Genomic DNA, 26,231 nt, shown 5'->3' with positions numbered 1-26,231 from the left:
TTCCCTTTCAGCTTCGCTGCTGCCCTTGTTGGTCAGTGCCCTGTTGGGGGCACTTGTGACTGGAGGGGTAAGCACCAACAAGAGAACAGTGGCCAGGACCATATGTCAAAGTAAACAACCTGGAAAAGTAGAGAAAATATTGTTTCACTTGCAACAATCACAGAGGCCACTCATGTCAGTAATAGCTACAGACCATTGCTAAACCCAAATCATGAGTCAAGCCTCAAAAAACTTTTGAGATGAAATTTAAAAAACATAACAAAAGCAACACCAAATTTATTTGCCTGCATGTTTGAGAAAAATGCCAAATATCACAAGATTCAGCATAATATTGTGAGTCTCTGCAACGCTGGGTACAACATTTTCAGCAGAAAATCTTGGGTGGGATTTTCAGAAGCATGCTTTGTGTTGGCCTAACTCTGCTCCCATTGAAGTCAATGAGCGTTTTACCATTGACTTTAATGGGAGGAGAGAAAGGTCAGTAATAAGCACTTTTGTAAATCACACCCAGGATTTTCAGGTTGACTGTGGCTCTTCTATAAGTAACTCTCTAAGGTGCCATAAGGACTCCCCGTTGTTTTTGCTGATACAGACTAAAACGGCTACCACTCTGATCCTTGTTTGTTGCCTTTCATAGAGGAAAAACCTGAGCACATATTTCCCTTTAATTGTTTTTTATGATTTTTACATGTGAATTTAGTATTAATTTAAAGTGTCTACTTAGCAACTCGAGAGAGTGATGTCCCCCATCCACAGAAGATGTGAATCACAGAAAGGAAATTGGCAAGCTTCCCTACTGTACTTTGCCAGTGAACCTCAGATTTGATATAGGACCAGCATTAGAGTGGGAGAGACCTCCATGTCGATTCTCTTCCAGTTCCTTTCTAAAAATCTCTACAAGGGTGACAATCAACACCAATTTTGTGGTGGAGACACATGTTCAGTGACAATGGATCAAGGCATCCAACTGGTTTTTCACTGCACAGCCCCATCAAATAGTAAAATATTTTGGTCACCACTGGTCTTGACTTCATTCTAACCTGGAGTCTAGAAGTAAAAAGCTATGAGGGCTCAACTTTGTTAAGTGCTGAGTCCACTTTGCTTTCATTTAAATCAGCAGGAGTTGTGAGAACTGGGCACCTCAAAGGAATGCTTGTCGGATCAAGACCTAAATCCCATTACCTCTTCTCTAAGCTGTCCATTCCCCATTAGTAGTTTCCAAATTTTTTAGAATAACAAGATTAGCATGAATGGGCAGCAGCATTGTATTATTAGGCTTTTCTTTTCCCCTGTGCATAAGGTGCTCTTGAAGAATCAAGAAAAGAAGCGTGATATTCCCTTGAATGTAAATATATTCATTTTCGAACAGTGTCTCCTTGTCTTGAGGATAAAGTTAGATTTCAGTGTTTTACTTTTCATCTAAATTTCTTTTGTGTTCCTAATACACTAAAAGGTTTACACTGAGCTGATGATGTATCAGTTCTTTGAACACTAAGCAAGTGGTTATCAGTCCAATTGTGTGATACAATCTGAGATGACAGACTTAGAGAATTATGATAAATGAGATAATCTGAGCTAATATAGAAACACATGAGATGTTTGCTTAAAACTAAGCCTGAGTTGTTATGCTTTGGCCTCATATTCAAAGTTTTGAATAAAAGAACTTAAACAACAAAGATTGTGTTCCATCATTTATTGTCAACAAATTCTGAAAGGTTAATACACACGTTATTTTGTGATATAGTAAGTGACATTTATTTAATGCTTTTAATGACTGCATGTTCTTTGTTGCTGTATGTTGTTGCATAGGAAGTACAGGATGTTTATGCAGGTACAATAAAGAAATGAATATTGGACTACATCACATAGGTCTCGGAGAACAAAAGAGGCTGTGCATTGAAATACCTCCAAAGGTAAGTAAAGAAAATGTTGATCCTTTTCATGCCTGAAGAAATAAAATACAAATTACAATTTAAGTTTATTAGAAATAGTGAGCAGGTTTGCTTGAAATAGTACAATTCCTTTACTTTGTTCTTGTAAGTTGGTCACACTATAATTAACGCTGAGTGGATAATTGTTTTTTCAGTTTGGTAACCAAACTAAAAAAATTAAACAAAAAAATCCCTTTAATTTGATCTGAAATGAATTTTATAATGTTTCTTTATTTTATCTACTTTTTGGATACTTTTACCCTTTTTGTTTTGTTTGTTTGTTTAAATAAATCTACATAAATTTCTAAACAAAATATCATTACTAAATGAAAAGTCAAAACATTTTGTTTTGAACACGTTAAAAATGAAATATTTAGACTTTTTAAAAAAATCATTTTTTTGGCTGAAACTATTCAGCAAATTTAGCCTGAATTTGTGAATAGTTTCAGTCAACTTGAAACCACATTTTTGGCAAATAAACTAGTCCTCTAAAAACCTTTGCCCAGGTCTGATTATAATGCATTTAGTGAAAGCAAAATGGGACTGAAAACTTGTACACATTTTGTACCAATTAGGGTTTTTTTTAAGATTATTGGAGGTGTTTCAATTTTTTTCCAATAATTCTCCCATTCCTCATAAAAAATAATTTGGTATAGAATATGTAATTTCTGCATAAGTTTTATATTTTTTAAGGCTGTTGATGAATCACAGTTAACTCACGCGATTAACTCAAAAATATTAACTGCAATTTAAAAAATTTAATCACACTGTTAAACAATAGAATGCCAATTGAAATTTATTACATATTTTTGGATGTTTTTCTACATTTTCAAATGTATTGATTTCTATTACAACACAGACTACAAAGTGTACAGTACTTACTTTATATTAGTTTTTATTACAAATATTTGCACTGTAAAAATGATAAACAAAAGAAATAGTATTTTTCAGTTCACCTCATACAAGTATTGTAGTGCAATCTCCATTGTGAAAGTTTAACTTACAAATGTAGATTTACAAAACAATGTAAATGTTTAGAGCCTACAAGTCCACTCAGTCCTACTTCTTGTTCAGCCAATTGCTAAGACAGACAAGATTGTTTACATTTATGGGAGATACTGCTGCCTACTTCTTATTTACAATGTCACCTGAAAGTGAGAACAGGCATTCACATGACACTTTTGTAGCCAGCATTGCAAGGTATTTACGTGACAGATATGCTAAACATTCATATGCCCCTTCATGCTTCAGCAAGCATTCCGGAGGACATGCTTCCATGCTGATGATGTTCATTAAAAAAAATAGTGCGTTAATTAAATTTGTGACTGAACTCCTTGGTGGAGAATTGTATGTCTCCTGTTCTGTTTTACTCGCATTCTGCCATATATTTCATGTTATTAGCAGTCTCAGATGATGACCCAGCACACGTTTGATTTATGAACACTGTCACTGCAGATTTGACAAAATGCAAAGAAGGTACCAGTGTGATATTTCTAAAAATAGCTACAGCTCTCGACCCATGGTTTAAGAATCTGATGCGGAAACTACAGAACCCAAACCACCAAAAAAGAAAATCAGCCTTCTGCTGGTGGCATCCGACTCATGATGATGAAAATGAACATGCATTCGTCCTCTCTGCTTTGGATCGTTATTGAACTGAACCCATCACCAGCATGGATTCATGTCCTCTGGAATGGTGGTTGAAGCATGAAGGGACATATGAATCTTTAGCGCATCTGGCATGTAAATATCTTGTGACACCAGTGCCATAAGAACACCTGTTCTCACTTTCAGGTGACGTTGTAACCAAGAAGCCGGCAACATTATCTCCTGCAAATGTAACTAAATGTGTTTGTCTGAGCGATTGGCTGAAGTAGGACCAAGTGGACTTGTAGGCTCTAAAGTTTTACATTGTTTTATCTTTGAATGCAGTTATTTTTTGTACATAATTCTACATTTGTAAGTTCATGATAAAGAGATTGCACTACAGTACTGATATTGGGTTAATGGTAATTTCTGTTGTTTTTACAGTGCAAATACTTGTGATCAAAAATAAATATAAAATGAGCACTGTACACTTTGTTTTCTGTGTTGTAATTGAAATCAATATATTTGAAAATGTAGAAAACATCCAAAAATATTTAAATAAATGGTATTCTATTATTGTTTAACAGTGCGATTAATTGCAATTAATTTTTTGAATCGCTTGACAACTCTAATTTTTTCTCTGGTTTTCTAGTAATATAATTGGGTATTATACTGAATATATCATCATCTTTTTTTAGCTTTCTGAAAATGCTAATAGAGAGAAGTTTTCCTGGCATTTAAGAGTAAATCATGCACAGTTAGTTGAAGAACATTTTATACATCACTCATCCTGTTATATCCATGAAGCTGTGCAATTTCCCTACAAGGTAAGAGACCGATTTAGGTTCAGTTACATACAGATGAAAAGATATAATGCTCCTTTATTCAAATTATAAATTTTAATGAAAAAAGTGGGAGTGTCAAAATGTTTTTCTTCAGAAAACAATATAAGGAATAGCAAAAGGTGTGCATATTAAGCACAAAGTGCTTTTCTACTCTCAAGAGATGCACATGCTGTCTATTTTAATGCAAGTATGTCAGTAAAGTCTTGTTCTCCCGTTGAGCATTCTAGTTAGTTTGCAGCTCCAGGTATAAAAAATTGTCTTATTGAAGCTAAATAGGAATTAAATTAGTAACAGAATGGTTTCGTTATATTATGAGCAAGAGAGCAAAGTTCATATTTCTAATGTAATGACTTTGTGGGAGGATATAAAAGTCCCCTTTGAATAAATACATAACCCATTTATTTCTTCTCCTCTAGGTACCAGATGGATAGACTGGTAGATATTGAGAACCTCTGTCAGGTTTTAGCCTATGAGCTAGTTAATCACATGTCTTTAGTTGCCAAAAAAGAGCATTTATCCTGCAGGAAGAATGGTTGAAAGACTATTGTTGCATTATTAATAAAAACAGAGACAACACAGAATCCCTGATGCCTCAGGACGATAAGGTGAGACTTAGGAAGCAGTTTTATTTTATTTATTTTTTCAGCTAGTTTTGCATTTCCATATTTCCACAGGCAACTGTAAAGTGTGGACTATGAAATGCATACAGCAGCTCTGCAGTGAAAAATGACTGGAAGTGTTCCATGTCATATGAATACATTATCTCATTCATATTTCTGTTTTGTATTACATTCGCATAGGCTTACTCTGCAGCTTTGACTAGTAGCGCACAATGCATGATGCTGTACATAATGTTCTATGTCACTCAAGTGAAAAACAGTGTAAGATAAAATTGTTTAGAGGAAACATCAAGCAAGATTACCATTATTCTTGTGAAAAAATCACTACTAATCAATAGCTATAAACAGAAGAATGGATAGTGAATTAAATATGAAACTGATAAGTATACATATACTATATGCCTGACAATGACATATGTGGAGGTGTTTTAAAGTTAACATCAAAACATCATGTAAATGTACCTAGATTATAATGTCAGGCTGTCTATTTATTGAATTAGCATTTAAATCTGTAGTGGCCAAGCCTGAGAATAAAGGCTAGCAAATTTGTCCAGTAATATTTAACAGGCAGTGGAGCAAGGAGCCCTAATGTGTGCAAGATATAAAGCAAATGAGAATCCCTAGGCCTCAATATTTTTACCCTTCTAACTCTCGCTTACAAGCAATCTATTTTCACTAACACATCTCTCAAATGGGAGTGATTATTTTTGAACTATAGTACATTGTCTTCATATTTACTGTTTAACATTATATGGCACTAATATTGTTCAGAAATATTAACATGGCAAATCTTCATATTGTGTTACTAGTATGTTGTCTAATAGTAATAGAATGCAGTTTATTGAAATTTCTGGGCTATGATCATAATGTCTTAGGTAATTAGGTAAAAAGTGCACTTTAAGAAAAAATATATATCTTTTATTCAGTGTAATCATGTAATATTGAAATGAATCACAACATTGTTTTTAAATGACACATTTTTAAATCACTGAGGTTTTGGGGAGTTTCCAAGAAGGGCCATGATTGTACAACATTTATTTTTACCACTCAGTCTATAATTACTGGTAATCAGGATATTGAGACACAGCTTTAGTTGCAGAAACAACATAATTTAGAAAGGTTTCAGAGTGGTAAATGTGTTATTCTGTATCAGCAAAAAAAAAATGAGGGAGGTTGAAGGTTCAACTTCCTTGGTCACTCAGTTTCAGACCTAAAAGTCACAATTCTCCAACAACAAAAACTTCAAAAACAGACTCCAACGAGAAACTGCAGAATTGGAATTAATTTGCAAACTAGACACCATTAAATTAGGCTTGAATAAAGACTGGGAGTGGATGGGTCATTACACAAAGTAAAAACTATTTCCCCATGCTAATTTTTCCCCTACAGTTACTCACACCTTCTTGTCCACCGTTTGAAATGGGTCATCCTGATTATCACTACAAAAGTTTTTTTTCCTCCTGCTGATAACAGCCCACCTTAATTGATTACAGTTGAATACAGTTGGTATGGCAACACCCATTTTTTCATGTTCTCTGTCTCTATATATCTTCCTACTGTATTTTCCACTGCATGCATTCGATGAAGTGGGTTTTAGCCCATGAAAGCTTATGCCCAAATAAATTTGTTAGTCTCTAAGGTGCCACAAGTACTCCTCAGGTTTTTTTTTGATAATTTAGAAAGGGTCCAGTACAGTAGGTGAAATTTGGGCGTGTTAGTAGGCAGGTTGCAAGTCATTTAGGATTTTATAAATCCAAGGCAATGCGTTAAAAATCCACCTAGAAACCAACAGATAGCCAATTCAGAGAATTACATCACGTAATAAGCAGGTTGCCACATTCCACGCTAGTTTCAGTTTCTGTGTTGATTTAAGATAAAGTTGGAAGAAGAGCACATTGCAGTGGTCTAATCTCCAGGTGACAAAGACATGCATCAGAGTAGCAAGGATCTATATCTGAAAGAAGTCATATTCTCCTGGTCAAGTGATGATGAAAAATGGTCATTCTTGAAACTGCTGCTGTATGTTAATCTAGCAGCATTTTGAAGTCTAACAATCCCACCAGTTTATGAGTTCTGTTAACAAATGGCTGAGACACATCCTCAATATAAAGTAGGCAAACATCCTCAGTATAATATGGAAGGTATCTTTGCCATATCTACTGGTTGCTTCCCTCAAGTTACCAGCATTACTTTACCATGACCAGTCTTATCTGGATTGAGTTTCAGCCAGTTGCCAATGATTTCAACCAGCAGTTTCATCCATTTCCTGATCTCAACCAAACACTGGACCAGACATTCAACAGCAGTGTCTTGGTTAGGTGAGATTGATACACTTTGACATCATCACCATACTGATAACTCTGCAGCCCATACCTCCTCACTCACCCTTTCAACAGGGGAGACAAGATGAAATGCTGTGAAAATCCAGATGATAGTTCTCCTAAAGATGAAGAGCAATTGCACAAGGTCTGGAAAAACTACCAGGAAGAAACTGAGCTGTCCCAGAGCAGTTGTGTCCACACTTGGTACGCTTTTCATGTGAGTTATCAGAACTTTGTGATCATTGCTATTATGTGCATCTAATGGATCTAAAAATAGCAGCGTGGACACCCCAATCTTCATCCTTACCCAGGCTGCAGGATCTTTCATTTACACCACACCTCAGTTTCTGTCCTCTTATTCCAGTCTGTACTCAGAATGACAAGGGGTCATGTGAGGCATCTAAAGGCTCTAAGAGTTATCTCACCACAATTTTCTCTGTAGTCTTAAACAAAAATAGAAGATTAGATAGTGGAATGTTGTTGGCCAGATTGCCAGCATGAAGTGATGGTTTCTTGAGCAAAGGTCATATAACAACTTCCATAAGAAAAGACGATGCCCTACCCTCCCTTAGGAAGGAATTGACAGTCTTGACTAGTGATGGGCCAAGTTCTTTCCTCACTGACCAGAAACCAGGAAGGACACTGGTTCCAAAGGGAGGTTGTGGAATGGAAGACTTGTGACAATGCCTCAATGAACATCACTGACTTAAATTCAACCAGAGAGAATTTATCATTTGTCCCTTCCTGCATCGATGGACGTAACAAGCTTGACCATATATCCACTTTGTTTTATTTATGAAATATCCAGAGATTTCCTCACAATGGGATGAGTTGAAAATAGTCACCAAGCAAAAGGCAGTTTGGATTAACCTAGCTTCACCCCCTTTCAAAGTAAGTGCACTGATTGAGACAGATTGAGGACAGGTTTTTGTTTCCATTGACAGATGTTCCACAGGCACTGTAATTATCATAAAAAAACACTTCTGAAAAACTAACTGATCGGTTTTCACAGTGCTGTAGCCTGACAAGCCTGCAGCTTGAAGACCTTGCCAATGAATTTTAGCTTGGACGTGGAAGGCTTGCATGGTCAGCATTTAGATCTGACTTAATTCATTGAGATGTAAAGAAGTCAAATGGAAACCTAGAGGTACTTGGTGAGGATATTTTCAATACTTCCAACTATTTGTTTATGTATTATTGCAGGTGCAATCAAATCTGGTGTTGATTTTCTTCAGCTGAAGAGTTTGTCATTACCTTGGGAAAACAAACTCTCCATTGCACACTCAGTTCCCTGTGGATAGCTGAGGATTGCTGTAATTTTGAAAACAGTGTTCCAATTGAATGTCTGTGTGGGACTTGACCTATATGCTATATTAGGTCAATGTCCTAGTTTGAGGATCTTCTCTTATTATTCTGGGCCGAGTCTGCCCGCTTTCATGGTAACTAGTAAGAACAAGTCTATGGGATTTCCTGTTAATGTTTGGCGCAAATGACTTGGTACTAATGTAAAGAAGACTGTATCCTTTTATTTATCTAGCTTGCCATGCATAATATATTCATATGGATACTTCTCTTTATCTTAATGGTCCTGGTTTGGCTGCCTGTGATTCACCATCTATTCGGTTTTTCCCTAACTCTCCCATATATTGTCTGTGGAAGGGATTTCAGCATTCAACTGGAAATATGAAACAGCCTAGAAATTAGTGTCTTTCTAGTTTAGAGAATTTGTTTGTGGAGACTGTCCTTCATACTTCTTAATCTTCTCTCCAAGAACCGGAATATTTTATCTTTAGACAAGGAAAAATTATTTGCCTGTTATTTTGCTCCTCTAAACTTATAATTTGACAAGATTCATAATTGCCCTCATGCCTTCTCCTCATCATACTTCATACTTGAATATTTTCCAGTGACTTACTTAATGCTCATTCTCTCTCTCGTGTGTGTGTATTTATTTAGTTGGGTTCTAAATTATGCTCAGGGGATGGGGAGCTCTTTACCTCTCACTCATGAGGGAGCCAGGCTCATGAGGAACAATTCTAATCACTTGTCCACAGACAGTTACACCTTTACATTCAGATTTCCAATAAGAAAATATGGTTGTGCCAGTTTCAGGATGGGGAGTACTTGTGGCACCTTAGAGACTAACAAATTTATTTGAGCATAAGCTTTCGTGAGCTACAGCTCACTTCATCGGGATGCATCCGATGAAGTGAGCTGTAGCTCATGAAAGCTTATGCTCAGATAAATGTGTTAGTCTCTAAAGTGTCGCAAGTACTCCTGTTCTTTTTGCTGATACAGACTAACACGGCTGCTGCTTTGAGACCTGTCAAGATGGGGTTTCTCGTTCTGTTAAGTAAATTTAAATTATTTTTTCTGCTGTGACTGCCTACTGGTATTTTTCTGTATTTACTTATTCTAATTGGGATTATTATGCGAGGATTTCTCGCTATTATCCTTTTATTTTTAATGTGTATGATAATCACTTGACCTTATGTCTAACTTTATCATTGTAATCTAAATTAAAATGTCACGGCCACCATCAGTCTCAGACTGACAGTTAGAACACGGACCTTGCCGTAATTTATTTCCTATTCAACTACAAATTTTAATACCTAAGCAATAATATAAATGATAATCACCTATCTTGAAATCTAGATATGATCATACAGAGTACCACCAGTCTGGTCCTCCACTGGTGCTACCTGTTGCTGAGGAATGCTCATTGTGACTCTGACCACAGATAAGGTTTGTTTCTGGTCCTCCTTCAAGCCAGGAGCAAAACGTAATCTTCCACAAAAAAAAAAAAAAAAATAGCCTGATGGTGCTAGACAGTATCACCCATATCTGCATGAAGTCCTGGCCTGTGCTATTCTGCATACATGCGTGGTCATGAGACCATAGTTAGGGTTGCAGCAGAGATTTCAGTTTAACAGGAAATACTTGGGGATCTCTGCTGAAAGTCTGGGAACAGAAATAAACAAAACATAGATAACCTAATTTGGAAGGGGTTTAGTTGTCTGTATATATAATATATAGGCCTGTTTTGACTAAATTAATTGAGGAAAACCCCATATTCTACTATTTATTTAGTTTAGTGAGAACAGTATTTACACCAACAGCAATATCTCCTGTCAAGTGGATGGGCTGGTATTTAAAAGCTTTGTTCAAATATGTTTATGTACTGCGATTATTTTGTGGATTTGGTGGTCTTTAAGTAAATTTTAGAGGCCACCATGGACATAGATAGGGCATTCTTCCTTTCCTCCTCATTCGGTACTTGCGTAAAGTGACCTAGCAGATTGTCAAGTTGCATATTGCCATAATGAGCAACGTTTTAATCACTGGCGCTGCTGTTGCTATAGCCTGGTGATTCAAGCATCCTGGAGTTCAATGGCAGCTTCATGCATATAAATCTGATTTTTCATTCACCTTTGCTACTAAAGACCCAGAACTAACTAAGAATTCCAAAGGGCCAAAGTACTGTAGGAGCTTCCTTCTATCACACTAAGTGCGCAAGACCCAAAAGCAGGGATCCAGTGAAATGATAACTTCAGAGAAGCAAAATTAGAGAGAAATAATTTTCCCATATGGGGGGCATTTTCAGAAAACTTTCAAAAAGAAATTTGAGTTTTTTAAAATTCTGACACATTTGTAAATTAAATTTGAATCTCGTTCTGCACAGGTGAAAGATGTCTGTATTAAGTCACTGGCCTTTTCCTCACTGAGCATTTTTAGGCATTTTCAACCAGCACGCCAATTAGATCTGCCCTGACTAGAGTAGGATGGCACAGTGATAAACATGCCTGTGATCAGTCTACTGTGTCACTCCCATTAGTGCTAATACCGGAGGATCAGCATCAGTGATGGAGCAATAGTGGGAGAATTTCTAACAATGCTCAGTTTATACGCAGTCACTGCACCACCTAACTCCTGTATGTTAGCTGTGTATATACTGTGATACTGGTGAGCTGTAGCTATCGTCATAACTAACTTAAATTTTGTTTTTGTTTGGCTTTCTCTGCTCTTTTCAGTCCAGTGAGTACCAGTGATGTTCTTACAGAAAAGATCAGGAATGGAACTGACTGGGTTGAAAAAAGCCAGGATTTCTTTCATGTATTGGAATTATTAGATTTGCCAAATAATTTTGCTCCTTTACTTGTGAGTACAGAAGAAATCGCTGCAAAATATTTTCCCTTGTCACTGCTGCATCTTTAGTAACATGAGTATGTGTAAGTTAGGCTAGTAGTAGCTCCTCCTTTCCATTCTTTGTTTTTATTTTTCCGTAGTCATTTCTTTCCTCTTTTCTATTTCCACACCAGTCCGATATGTACATGAGACTCAATGTTATTGAATATAGAGACAGAATCGGCAACTCCAAACATTTGTGTATATAATGGGTTATTCAATACAAGGGACTGGCTAAATAAGAAGTCATGTCAAAAAAAGCCAATTATCTGAATTCCAAACTGTATAGCACAGCATGTTTACATTAAGCTTTAAAATAAAGTTTTCCTTTTCTTGAACTCTATTTCCATTCAGCTTCTTTTAAAAAAAATCATCCAATTTGACCTTCTGTATAATACAGGTCATGAAATTTCACCTAGATAGTCCTGTGCTAAGCTCAATAATTTGTGTTTGACTAAACCATATCTTCCAAGAAACTTGATTTGAAAACATCAAGAAATGGGAAATCTACTACTTCTCTTGGTGGTTTGTTCTAATGGTTAATTGCCCGCACTGTTAAAAATCAGTGCCTTATCTCTGATTTGAATTTATCTGGTTTTAATTTCCATCCCTTGGTTCTTATTGTGCTTTTTTTGCCAGGTTAAAGAGCCCTTTAATACCTGGAATTTTTTTTCCCCGGGAAGGTACTTGCACATTGTAATAAGTCAGTCTTTTTTTTATAAGCTAAACAAACTGAGCTTATAAATTTTCTCACTGTAAGGTATTTCTTCCAGTCCTCAAAATGATTTTTATGGTTTTTTTCTGAATTCTCTTCAGTTTTTCAAAATCCTTTTTTAAAATATAGACACCAGCACTGGACATATTATTCTAGTATGTCTCACCAGTGCTGCATACAGCAGTAAAATCACCTTCCATTTCCTACTCATTACTTCCCTATTTATATATCCAAGGATGTGTATGCAAGCCCTTTTTGCCACAGCCTCACAGTAGGAGCTCATGTTCAGTTGTTTGTCCACTAGGTCTCCTAAATCCTTTTCAGAGTCACTGCTTTACAGGCTACATCAAATATGATGTCTTTTTTTCTCCCAGTTTTACCACCCTCCGTTTTCTCCTTTTTCCCATCATTTCCCCACATTTACAATATCATGTCCCTATTTTTTTACCTTCTCTGTTATCTCAAAATCCAGGTTTTGGATGCAAGTTTTCTGCATTGAGGTGGTGGGCAGGGCTCTACTCTGCTACAACCACTTAGTTACATTTAGTGGAATATTGATTTTTCAGCATGTGCTGTAAAAGTCAATATTTCAGCAGACAGAACAAAGTGGAATCATTATTACATGGGTCAGTCAGTCATATTACATATATGACTTCAGTGCCATGCTTAACATAGATAATTGGCCTTCTCCAGTCTTCTCCTTGTCTGTTCTCTTCTTCACACTTGACAGAGAGAGTTCCAGTCTCTCAAGCAGCTTCTGTCAGGGTGGTTCTCTCTTGATGATCACTTTTTCATCCAGATTAGCCACCATAACTTTCCTCTGTCATTCAGTTTTTTTACATAACAGTGTAATTTGGGTTCTTCCTCCCCAACCTTGCCCATATATATTTCTTGCACACGCTTCCATATTGCTACTTCTATGGCTCAGCCTATGACAGCGCAGATTCTGGGTTCCTACTGCTCACTCGCTCCGACAGGTGATGACCAGTCACCACCCAGCATTTTCTTGCCCTCTAGAGCTCGCCTGCCACTTCACCAGTTTGATTTCATCCTCACTCAGAGTAACACACAGGGATGCAACCTCTATGGCCTCTTCTGGCTGCCATTTGATCTCCTCTTAGGAGGTGTTGCTAAGAAACAAAAGAAAAACCCTCATCTGCGCCTTTTATCCCTGGTGTCATAAGCATTTTTTTAATCTCCCTATGAGTAACATCCACTACCAGAGTAAAGCAAGTCAGCCATTTCTGGAGCTGGGAGCAGTTTCTGGAGCTCGGGCTGGGGCTGACAGACCTTTTAAGGAAAGAGTGGCCCAACCAACAGCAGTGATAGCAGGGGTGTCATCATCCCAGGCTGACCCGGACTGCCCCCTTAAAGGCAGTCATGGTGTTGCAAGTGAGCCCTTACTTGATTTTTCCCTCACCCAGGGTATCAACACGTCCAGACTGACTGTTAGATGCTAAAGAGCACCCCAAGTTGGAGGGTTTCATTTCTTAACAGAAAAGCCAAGGCAAGCCATAAACAAAATGCTGACTCCCGCATCTTAGCTTGGTGACCTGGTCATTCTGTGTTCATTTGTCCCTGAACTGAGTCTAGTGTTCACCTCTATCCAGACTCTTCACCAGGGGTTCTCTCAGTTCCAGTCTCTCCCCTGGTATTAGACCTCTTGCTTCTTATGGAGTAAGATGCTGCTCTGGAGTCAGGGGTCCAGGCAGGTCCATCCACTGCGACTCTTCCAGGGACAGCGGGTGATCCTTGCCAGGCTGGGCTGCTGGGCAGAGTCTGGGAGACCCGTGGCTCAGACCATGCCCTCTTGGATGCCTGCCATATGCAGCCCTCTGTCTAGGAGCTCCCCCCCAGAAGCACCTCTTATAGGCTCTCCATTCTAGTGGGTTACCTGGAGAGCTCACTCTCCAGGTTCCCTGCTTAGCCTTTTGACTCAGGCATCTCTTGGGATCTCCTCTCCACAACAGCCTCCTGTTTTCCTTGGGAATCCCAGCTTCACTGAGCTTGGGGTAAACTTTATTAGTTCCAGGGGCTCATTTGCTAATCAGCCACCTGTGGCAGTTAGCTATCCCCAGATGAGGCCTTCACATGGCAGACCGATCCCTAGCTCCCCATAAAGGACAGCTGCCCCATAATAGGTTGTGTGTTGTGCGGGGGAGGTATTAAATGTTGGTTTTTTTAAAAGAATATATTTAGATTTTTTTAAAAGGGTTTAATATAGAGGAGTAATATAATTAGCAGATTACTAGCGCAATCGTATCAAAAGTTGTCATGAAAGATAAGTATAGTATACCAGGATTTCAAGAATTCATCACAAGCACAGTACATAACTTCTAGCAACCTTCTCCTCTTTAGAATAAATTAAACAAACCTGTAGTGCAACAATGAAGGACATATGTCAATGTAATGACTGCTTTTTACATTAAGGGAATGCAATAAAGTGCTATAATTGTATAACATCTCTGCCTGTGTAGGGCTTTTTTTCACTTACAGATTTATGTATGTGCTCTGTTCGTGTTGTTTCATGAAACAGTTTTTAAAAACTGTTTCAGGTAAATCATGTTAACAAATATTTTATTATGACTTCTATTTTTTTTCTATTCCAAGACACACGCCTGGGCGCACACCCAGCAGCAAAACCCAAGAACAAACCTTTAAAATGGCATTAAGGTTAAGTGTATGTATCAGTCATGTAAGGGTTAAAAACATTAAATAGATGGTGTAATTATCTCAAAACGAAGCGTTACAAACCCAGGAAATTCAGAATTGAGGTTATACTTACAAGAAATCCAAACACTAAAAAGACACTCCCAAAAATGTAACTCTTCTCTTTACTGATGGCATGCAATTATCATATAATTATAATTAAGGCATTCAGTGGTTGTGGTCCCAGAATAGATTAAACTAATTCTTAAATTTGTATTCATTTTTTCATATTTTCCTCTTCTGGATATCACTTTAGGGCACAGTTGAGGTTGTTTGATTGTGTTTTTCTTAACCTGTTTGGATTTCTTTTTTTTAACTTAAATTAACTCTGAATTTCCTGGAATTATAATGCTGGGTTTGGGGATTATTATTACATCTCTGTGGTTTTTTTACTTTTACATTTTTGATATGTGCTCTCAACCTTAACTCCACTTTAACATAGTTTCCGTCTTTTAGATACCGTGGGGGAGTGTTTATTAATTGTTAAAAGTTGCATAAATGAGCACTAAACAACAACCCAAAAAAGAATACTATCATGTGACATTTTGAATGATTTGAAGACATGTAATACCAACTTTAAATTCTTTATTAATTTTAACTTTTAAGAGCAATTTCACCTGTAAAACAGAGCAGCACAAAGCAGCCAAAGTGAACTAATGAATACTAATACTAATGATACTAATGAACCTTGCAATTGACTTGTTGGCTTAGAGGACTTTCTGAGTGAGACCAGTGCTATGTGAGGGAAGGGCAGAGGGAGCCAGTTCCCTCAGTTCTAATGTCTTTCCCCAGTGCTTCTGTCTCCGTTTCTCCAGCAATGTTGTTGGCAGCACACAGTGGAGCCAAGGCAACAGTGACACGAGGAACCTTTCAAACACTGATGTCCAAGCTAGCATGCAGTCATGGAACACTTGGGGTATGTGTACACAGCAAAGAAAAACCCATGGTTGGCCTGTGCCAACTGACTTTGGCTCGGGCTGTGGGGCTGTTTCACTGCTGTGTACCCTTCTGGACTCGGGCTGCAGTCTGAGCTCTGGGACTCTCCTACCCCTCAGGGTCCTAGAGCCAGCCACGGGTTTTTCTTTGCTGTGTAGATATACCCTTAAAGAGAAGTGATGACTGGGCCAAGTAATTGATGAGTGAGAATCCTTGAGTCGTAAATCCAGTCTCTTATACTACTGATGCATTATAATCAATAGAATTGTTGCATGCAAATTAGCAATAGAGGAAGGGTGGAGATTGGTTCAATTACCTATACTGTCACAGTGGTTGTTGACCAGATCCTGTCTGGAGCCTAAAATATCATGACAAGTAGAAAAAATAATCATTAATAACTTTACTTACAACCTATTTTCTTCAATATAGCCTTTGCACATTACAGTTATTTTTAACTATATGGAAGAAAATTCCTAAAGGACCCAGTTTTTAATTAACTTTAACTCATACATTAATTATCATATGGTACATTTTCAGAAAATTCATAGTCAGAGTATTGATGAAGCAAGCGGGGGGAGGATACAGTGTCTTTTTCATATATTTCAAAGAGTTCGTATCACTTCTTTATCTGCAAATCAGAACTTTCCTTGTGTGTCAGCACCGCACATTACTTCATTTAATAATAAAGAAGGCAATGGCTTTGTCAGACAGCTGTATTAACCTGTGATTTTCATCTGGCTGCCCCATTTTAAAGGGTGTGGTTAGGATTTCAATCCGTGTTGTTCAAAAAATGAAATACAGTGAGAAGTGAAAGGTGTCAACTGTAGTGGCTCATACTTCAGTTGGGTTTGGTTGGTCGGCATCCATAGGCAGCATGAATAACAGACTGGTCCTAATTTCAGCTGTATACATAATATCTTACTTTTTCAGTTTGTGGATAAGAATGGGAGCGGTTTGTGGGAGAGGTTTTCTTATTTCAGTAGTCAATACCAGCAACATCAAAAAGCTCACCTAATGTATTCTTTGGCAAGCCACAAAGCCACAATGAAAGCGGATTTCCAGGTTTGCAGTTTACTGGAGCACCTAATGTAAAGTTTTGCTGCTATGCCATATGTAGGGTCAGGTTTGGTCATGTCAAGTTCCCTGTAAGTCCTGAAGTGAATTTTTTCTATTTAGATTTGGCTCTTCTTCCTCTGACTCTGGCCTTCTCCCAGCTTAGTAGTGCTGCTGTTGCTCAGGCAGATGGAGCAGCCTTATAGCGTTCCTACTGAGGCCTCAGAAACCAGTTTATGGCATGGTGCATGAAGGCCTACGCAAAGGCTGACGTTGCTGCCCAGCCCCTCTTTTCTTCACTCATGGTGATGGCAGTTCTTTTAGGGTCCACCATTCTGCCCAGGGCACTGAGTCCTACCACAGGAAGAGATTAAAGCTGTACCCTGGGGGAAGAGTTGGGAGCTGTTTTTTTTTCATATCAGTGACAGGGCTTGTGACTAGATGTAATATCTTCCCGCATCTGGACGCCATACTGAAGGAAGAACTGAGGTGGCAATGGAAACAGGTCTCTTAAGAGCCACAGCCTCAAAGGAAGGGCATGGGGTTGTAGCAATGTCTCTCTAAAGCTTGTCCGCTTAGCTCAGTGTTGCTGGCCAATTCCTGTAGCCACTGTGAATGAGAGAGCCTCGTCCTGCCTCTTTGAGCAACAGCACATACCAGAGAAGGAAGGGAGGATCAATTGTACATAGAGAAACCCTATTTCAAGTCTTTGCTGAGTGCCAGGAAGAGATATGGAAGGAAATGTGCGCTCTTCTCTGCGGAGAAATGAGCATCACCCACACCACTGGCACTCTCCGCAATCACCATTCTGCATCCTAACTAGTCTGTACTGGTATGTCCCCTGCTAGTGTGGATGAGTGAAGTTCTGCTGTGTGTGTCATTGCAGTGAAATAGCAGTGATATTGCATATCCATCTTTATTCTTTCAGTACCCGTTGGCCTCAAGCCAGTGAATTGAGTTTGCAATGGACTTAACACAAGATGACAAAACATAGGAAAAAAAGTATCATTCTTAACTATGAAACTTTTTGATTGGGTGGAACGTGTAGGAAGAGGAAAACTCAGGCTGGGGGAAAACTGAGTGATATTTATTGTCATAGTCTGAGATGCAGTCAGCCTAATATGGTTTGGGTTATGCTTTGCTAGGGATTTTGTCACCAGTGTTTCTTACTCTCTGTTTCTGTGGGTGGAATTACACAGAAAATGACATTCTGTCACCTTTACTCCCCTTTACTCTGTAAGCAGTCACATTTATTTCATTTATTTGACTTGTGGTGGAGCAGGGCACTTTTCATTGTGGGTAGGGGTCACAGAACCTGACCTTAAATGGGGAAAGTCATATATTGCTCAAATAAATTATTAAAAAGGACTAGTCACAATTATACCTAGCTTCATATACAATATGTAAAAAGAGTAATAGAAAACGGTTTTCATAGGTTTTCATTTTATACATAAAGTACTCTTTCTACCTGTGACTAGGCTATGTTAATAAATAGTAAGCGAAGGGGAAACTAGATGACTCAAGGATAGGCTACAGGAGTCTTTGATTTATGTATCACGAATTCAAATCCAACCCAGACTGGTAGTGATCAAAAGTTGTTACTAGCTGTGACTAGGCTCTAACTGGTCAATAGGAAAATGGGGATTAAGGACTTCTCAACAGAGTAAAATAGTGAGGCAGAGCAGTTGTTTTTAGCAGGAAAACCTCCATTTGGGAATATTAAAGTCACATGAAATAAATAGAGTATTTCTCTACTGGAAATAAATTGAGCAGGATGAACTCTCTGAATCTGTAGCTTGCTTGCTATTGTAAATTGAGTGGGGCTGGAGACTTTGTACGGTACACGTTGTTTGATGATCACAGCTGCTGCTCATTTAGAATCAAGCCAAATGTTGCAAAATGTAAATTTAAGCTTGAACACTTTCTAAGCCACTTTGGCTGCCTTTTGAAAAACACTTTAGGCCTGAAGTCTGCTTTATTCATATCAATGGGAATTTTTTATTGACTGTAATGGAAGCAGAATCAAGCCCTTATGTTGTAATTTTATTGCTCTTGTTGAGAAATAGTTGACCTAGAAGTTGAAATAATTTAATAATACAGAGAAAACAAGGTTTATTAGATTCTCTTCTAAAAAAAGGGAAGAAAACTCTTTAAATAGATTGTAACTCCTGCAGAGGGTATTTGCATTGTTACCTAGGAACATTGCAATGATATCACATTTCACTGTACTGCTTTATACCCAGGGAAAGATGAGGAACAAAGATGAACTACTTCTTTGCCTGTGTTGTTGTAACATATGTATCCACTCTACTTAGGAAGAATCTTTGGCTGACCTCGTTGAGGTGAATGAAGAATATGGCAGATGAAATGAGAATGAGGGGATTATGCATCTGAAAACCAAGGACATCCAGTTAAAGCTCATCTTATTTTAATCTTCATGGTATGTTCAAATTTATTTCACTTTGTCAGTAAGCTCATGTAAGATAGTTTAATTGAAAAATACCCTTTTCTCAGTGGGATTTATGCTTTCAAACAGGTGAAACTCAGTTATCAGTAGTGTGCAAATTACGTCAATAAGCCCAAGGAAAAATCAATGAGAATATTTCCCTCAGGGCCTAGCATACTGATTATAAAAATATTAATACTTAATACCTTTATTACTCTCATATCTCTGCAACTGCAACATATAAAGATCCTTCTTATCCATTTATAAGGAATACATGATGTGTGCAAGTCCTTCAAATGCCTGTTTGTTTGAGAAACATTTACATTTTGGACAAAAGTGCAAGAGGAAAGACAGCTGAATGCAAATTCATGTCTATCTTTGAAGGCATTATATATACATGTATACATATATATATAATGTAATATAATATACATTTTGTAACCATATGTGTAAATCTGACACACATCAGACCTGACAAAGTAGACAGGAATATCTCACATTTTGAACTATCTTTAGTAACACTTTGTCATTTTCTGTAATAAAACTTCAGCTTTCCTGGGATGAATTACAAATGTTTGCTCTCACACAAAGCATAAATATAAATGTTGACAGTGTCATGCAACACTAACTTCTGTCATCCTTACCAGTACTTGCCACTACATGTACAATAGCCGGTGAAGCTCATTTGTAAAATAGAAACTACACAGATTGCTTGGGGGGAAACATATGTCAGTGTTGCTGGATTTCTGTTTAGTTTGACTTCTGTTGTTTAAGAATGCAGAGATATTTTTAATTGAATTCTTTTTAGCTTCCTGCGAGGACTGCATTATTTAATGGTCAATTATCATGTTCAATGTAAATTGATTTTCAAGAACTTTTTATTACTTGGCTACAAAGAAACTTGACCGATGTGTTTTCAGCCTTAGGATCAAATTCTTTTACAAAATGAGAAACTAGCATAAAACTAGCTTTAACAAATAAATAAATATGAAAAAAGGTCATATCCATATTGTCAGATACTTTCTTTTGGCCAATCTTATCCTCATTGAACTCAGAGGGAGATTTTCCCATTGATTTCAATAGTAGCAGGGCCTAACATGTAAAGGTGTCTTTGAGTATTTCTGACACAAGGGTGAAGGGGAGAGGCGTCATAGGAAACTCACATTTAAAGTATTCATTCTATGAATATATTTTTAAAAATAATAATTAAGGACTTTTACGATGTGGTTTTAGTACTAATGCCTCTCGCCCTGCAGACTTGGAGGTGCGGGGATTTGTCTGGGCCAGCAGAGGAAAGAAAACTGTTGTTCCCTTAAAGGATTGTGCCCCCTGTTTAGAGTTGAGGAGTGGGATACTGTGGCTCATTGGCTGGAGCAGCACAAGCCTATTGACTCCCACACTCTCAAAGGAAGGGCTAATAAACCCTTCCTCCGGCCCCAGGAGCACCACTTGCACAGGGAAGAAAACCTCCCCCATTGGATTAGAATAGCACTGGGTTTGGGGGACTCACTGAATTTACCCCTGGACTGCCAAGTTGGCCAGAGTGGTGTGAGGTTTTTTCATCTTCCTCTCAGCAGCCCAGGGACCCAGTGGCTCAGTTAGGTTGTAAAATTTATTTTGTTGCAACTTGGTAGGTGCCCAGTGCAGGTACTTGTTCAGAAGGGGGTCTGGTTCCCTGAACTGGAATTGGAAGCAGATTAGAAGACATCTTCTAAAGAAAGTGGGGAATTGGGTTCCTAATGTCTGGGTACAGTAGGGAGACAGCCTGCTCTTCCCCACTCTCCTTAGCCCTCATAGAAAGGGGGGATAATGGGGTCTCAGCAATATCACTGAGACCAGGTTAGCTGCTGTCAGCTCTCCACTAGATGAAACAGATTACAAAGGAATTACCTCCATTGGGCAAGTTAATCCCAGATAGCTCCCAGATGTGTTACTTAAAAGTTGCAGCCTGGTTAAACCACATTCCTGGTGTCTTGTCTTTCTTCCTGCGGTGTATGGGATAATGCTTCAGATTTGCCATAAATTGGATGCTTGCACCTTTTAATGAGTTTTGGCACAGTGGCCACAATTTTTGCAGAAGGAGATTTAATGACAAAAGAAAGACATAATACAATTAATTCTTACCATAAGAATAACCCTGATCTATCTCTGAACTTGGGTAAGTTGTCCAAATCAAGCAATTAAAGAGATCCTCAGTTCCTCATAACAGTCTGCCTCATGCATTCAGCCTACTCAGGCCTGTATGGCTGATTTAGGCCTCAGTCCTGCAAGTGCACGTGCCTCGGCAGACCCCCATCTCTATACTCAGAAGTCTGCCCATTTCCCATTTTTTGTAAACTCGCAAATCATCACCATTGTAGAGGATATCGGGTTTGCCACCACTCCAACTGTGGCAGTATTTTCTGGTAGGTTTCTCTATGCTGTCTCACAAATTCTTCTTCTGTCGTTTTGTTGGCCTTATAAGGAGACAAAAACACTTTCCTCCAAATACATTGCTAATTCTACTAACATTTAACACACTGTACAAACTTATCTACAAGGTACAAAAATCTCTAACATGATTGCAACCTGAAATACACCTTTCAATATTAAACAGAATGGCAATAATTGCCTGATTGAGTAAAGCAAAGGATGGGACAGATTAATATACATTGAAAATCAAATATTATTTCACATAAATGCAATGTCCCAGGCAGTTGCAGTTTTTGCTTTTTATGCTGCAACTTTAAACATTATTTATTAAAACCAACAAAACAAGGGAATTAAACAGACTGGATTAATCAAGGGTGACGTGTTTTTGACAGTTTTGCTGATGGCAGTAGAAGGGAGGGAGGAAGGGAGACCCCATTCCTAAAGTAGTTATTGATACCTTTGTTAAAATTAAGGAGTGTTTTACATATTGTCTTTTGAGAATTTGACACTAGTTATTATTAAACTTACAGCTGGACCTTTTCTAGATCTTTTAAGTTACAACAATTTTACTTGTGCATTTTTCATATGGTCCACCTGAAGTCTTTGAACAGTGCCATAGTGCAGAATGTTGCTATTTTGTGAATACGCAGGCCTCTCTCTGCTTTATTTGATGCTTTACAGTGCACTCCAAAGCGTTCAGATATTCAGTGCCACCACACAATCTTTGTATTGTCTTACTACTTAAAAGTCAACAGTGCTTTTGATACTGTCTCTTGTCTGGAGCAATGCTTTAAAGTAGAGGAGACTATTTATTCTTCCAGTATTTATCCAATATGAAAATGATAACAGAGTCAAAAATTCCTTTTTTGTACAAATTTTTGGGGTCTTGTGTTTAAAACAGAAAAGGGTTTCTTTTGGGATTTGAGTGTCTAAATCTATGGTCTCTCCAACATATGAAATGACAGGCCATTCAAAATGCCCAAATATTAATTTTTGTGGCATGTCTGTTGTACATTCATCTGTCAACCTTGGGTGAATTTTCTGGATTTCTATTAGCTTGTCCCAAACTGCTGGCAAGCTAAATTTCTCTAGCAGGCATCAATTCATTGTATTAAATGCCTGTTCTGCCCTGCAAGACATATTGATTATTTTTTTCTCAGCAAAGTGACAAATACCATTTTCATGACTATAATAGAGATTGATTACAATTTTATGGAACACAGAGGGAGCTGATCTTGCAGAGACAACCTTGGGGCATATAAAAATTGAAAAAAATCATTTGAACTAATAAAGAAATTAATGAATTCATCTGTTGTTGATGAAGCCAAAGCATTTTTGAGATAATGAAAATACTGTAGATGCACGGTCATTGCTGAGTGGGGAGGCGAGCTTAAATGTATTTATAGCAGCTGGTGTCTGAAATCATTTGCAAAAATGCTAGTAATCAATCTTTTAGGAGCCCAAAGTTAAACGGGACTTCAAAATCTTCTTTGTCCATTAAAGCACATGTAATTATATAATGTATGACCAAAGTCATATCTTTATTGATACAAAATAAATCTGAAAAAGGGAGGGAATAGTTTGAGCTTTTTGAGCTGTGTGATTCGTTTTAAGCATAAAAAGAACTAATTCCTTTAAGGCTTTTTCCATTTACCATAGACAAATGTTCCTAGATACTGATTTACTGATTGTCATGTTAACTTTGAACCAGATTCTTATACCCTCACACTTCAGCAGTTTACTCCACTATTAACTTCAGTGGGGCCACAGCGGGGCAAGGTGTGTAAATGACGTTGAGCATCTAAATCTGACACAAAGTTAGCTTATTCATGGCACTGACGCCACAGTAAAGTGAATTATAATAGCAACAAAACGTATGCTAGGCATTTAGGTGAGGCTCTTAACAGGATTTTAAACTTTGTGTGTGTATTATTTGTTTGGTTGTCTTAGTCCAATAATGTAGTATTTGCTGATAATATCTTATTGACACCTTTTTTAATATACATATTGTAAAAGTAAAAATGTGTTTAAAATGATTGGCTATTCATCCTTATTATTTCCATTTTAGAAAACATTTTATCTTTTCCTGTACATATACATTTTTTTTAAAATGAGGTGTGAATAGCAGTTTAGCTGAGAATCACAGGCAGGCTGAAAATAAGACAAGGGGAAGAAAAGTCACACTAGTTAATGGCTACTTCCCCCTTTATTAAAAGTGTTTTTTAGAACTGTAGTTTGCAGTAAACTTTATTCTTTTATTGCTGAAAAAATGTAAAGAATAACAATTGTACTTGAATAAAGTTTTACGTTTAGAAATCTAGACACTGAGCAAAAGGATGTGCATGATATACAGGTGCAAACTTGGTCACAGTGGAAGCAAATTATGAAATTTCACGTTTTGCACATATGACACAGGAAAACATGAGTTTTCAAAAAAAAAAAAAAATGGTCGTGCCTGCCTAACAAACTGAAGGCTAATCATGGCTCTTACTTTCTGTCAAACAAAATCAATGTGCATTTTTTTAAAAACAACTGGTACATAGAGGGATTATAGTCAGATACCAAATATAAAAAAAGAAAAGCCTGCTATGGTATATGGGTGGACAACGTTTCTCCAATTTATAGTATTAAAAAGTGGATTCAGATTTTCTTTTTTGTTATTCAAAATATAGTCAAAACATAATAACTTTAAAACTAACAAGTTCAAATTCTTTCGCTTTAAAAGAACCACCATTGAAAGAGTCACATGTCAGATTTTCCCCATCTGTTGAAGAAATTTAACCATGAATGTAATTTTATAATGGAAAATTTGGTTGTCCATAAGTAGCAGATACCAAGAGCTGAACACCCCACTATTCCTCACACCCCTCTTTGGGACTTCAGTAGTAATTAAAAATAACAATGAAGCCAATTTATGTGTTTAGTCACTCTTTTCACGTATTAGGTAGACATTTTCCCAGCCTGGTCTCTGCCCAAAGGGGATTTTTTTTTTAAGTTTAAACAAGAAAGTCCTGCTGTTTTCAGAGGAGAGGAGAGTGAAAGAATGTATCCATTGTCTGGCTACACCGGAAGAAAGACAGGTTGCAATGGATGGATAATTCAGTGGTAAAAGTAGCGAAATATAATCTTCTGCTGAGCCAAAATTGGGAAATCTTTTTCTTTAAAATACACCCCTTTCCCGCCTCCCAAAAACATAAACTAGTCAATTCTATGATTATGTTAAGAGTACATGAACATTGCAAGTTTACACTCTGAAAACTCAGGAAATGATTATACTGAGGTTGCAGGCACAAAATTAGTTTATCCCTCCTTAAATATACATGTTACTATGGAGTCTGTAATTACATGATCACCTCCTGTTTCTCAGATAATGCAGTATAATATGTTGTGTGCCCTTATTTTATTTTAGTAGCCTCTTAATATAATTCTGTAAAAACTGTCTTCAAAAATATTGCACATCCACACCATTTTGTGAAGCAATAAACTTTGGTGGTCATAAAATGGCTACAGAGAGTAAAAGTTAAAATAAGCTCTATTACCCCCCTTTAAAATAGAGAGTTTGGTTTTTTACAGAAGTAGTGCAATATATTTAGCGGCTTATGGCTCACTGACAATTTTTAAGTTATTTTTAAAATTAAATTTTGAACCAATACCTGCAATGAGGAAGCAATACACTAAATGGCCAAAAAAAAAAGGCGGGGGGGGGGGGTATTTACTACCCATAGAATCTGACCCTTGGAATAATTTACCTGAAACTGAATAATGTAGGTATTTCAAAAATAAAAGAGGTGTAAAAAACATATTCTATGTTTAAAGGATCTGATAGAAACGTACCCTAAAACTATTGAAGAATGAGGATAGGGCCATCTAATCCTTTGCAGCTGTTCTGGTGGGTTTCATACAGAAGCTGCTTATTTTTACAGCCGTATTTTGAAATGTGTTGAAATTTTGGAAACGGCAAGTCATTTATTTTCATTTGTTTTGTAAATATAAATCCATTTTACATAAGTAAAGTTATTAATAATGAACGTGTGTGATTGGTAATTAACTTATTGTTGTATTCATTCTTTCTTTTTTATTAATTGTGTTTTGCATTGGAGTCAATGGGAGTTTTGCCAGAATAGGGACTGCAGGATCAAGCCCCACATTCATGTAGTAGGTGAAGCACTCTTAAATCAGTCTTTATGGAGTTATTTAGCTGTTACCAATTACTCTTGCATTGTAAACAATCGAAGTGCTTGTATCTGCAGGCAGTAGATAACCTGGAAATCAAATATATCAGCTCTACACAGATCCATGAAGAGATTGTCCTGTCAGCTAAAACAAGAGTAAAAGATGTGATTGTAAATAACACTCATAGGCCAAATAGGTTAGTGACATTATATAAAAGAAAAAAGGGAGAGAAGCCACCTATGGCAACAAGTTGAAATCTAATTGAAAAGTTGGTGAAAATCAAATCAAAGCCTTAAAA

At 37.3% G+C, this 26,231-nt stretch overlaps 1 long non-coding RNA gene across 6 annotated transcripts in view; it reads left to right on the top strand.

The window, feature by feature from the left end:
* LOC114021626 overlaps positions 1-26,231 on the top strand; it is a 103,238-nt gene that overhangs the window by 36,768 nt on the left and 40,239 nt on the right. For all 6 annotated transcript variants that reach the window (XR_006290562.1, XR_006290557.1, XR_006290567.1 and 3 more), the window contains 4 exons: positions 1,810-1,913; positions 4,217-4,345; positions 4,780-4,968; positions 19,218-19,342. This is a non-coding gene — a long non-coding RNA (uncharacterized LOC114021626). The remainder of the gene's footprint in view (positions 1-1,809; positions 1,914-4,216; positions 4,346-4,779; positions 4,969-19,217; positions 19,343-26,231) is intronic.

The sequence above is a fragment of the Chelonia mydas genome, chromosome 1 (genome assembly GCF_015237465.2).
Source record: "Chelonia mydas isolate rCheMyd1 chromosome 1, rCheMyd1.pri.v2, whole genome shotgun sequence".
Lineage (NCBI taxonomy): Eukaryota > Metazoa > Chordata > Testudines > Cheloniidae > Chelonia > Chelonia mydas.
The sequence above is the reverse complement of the archived record's forward strand: the minus strand, read 5'-3'. Positions and strand labels throughout refer to the sequence as shown.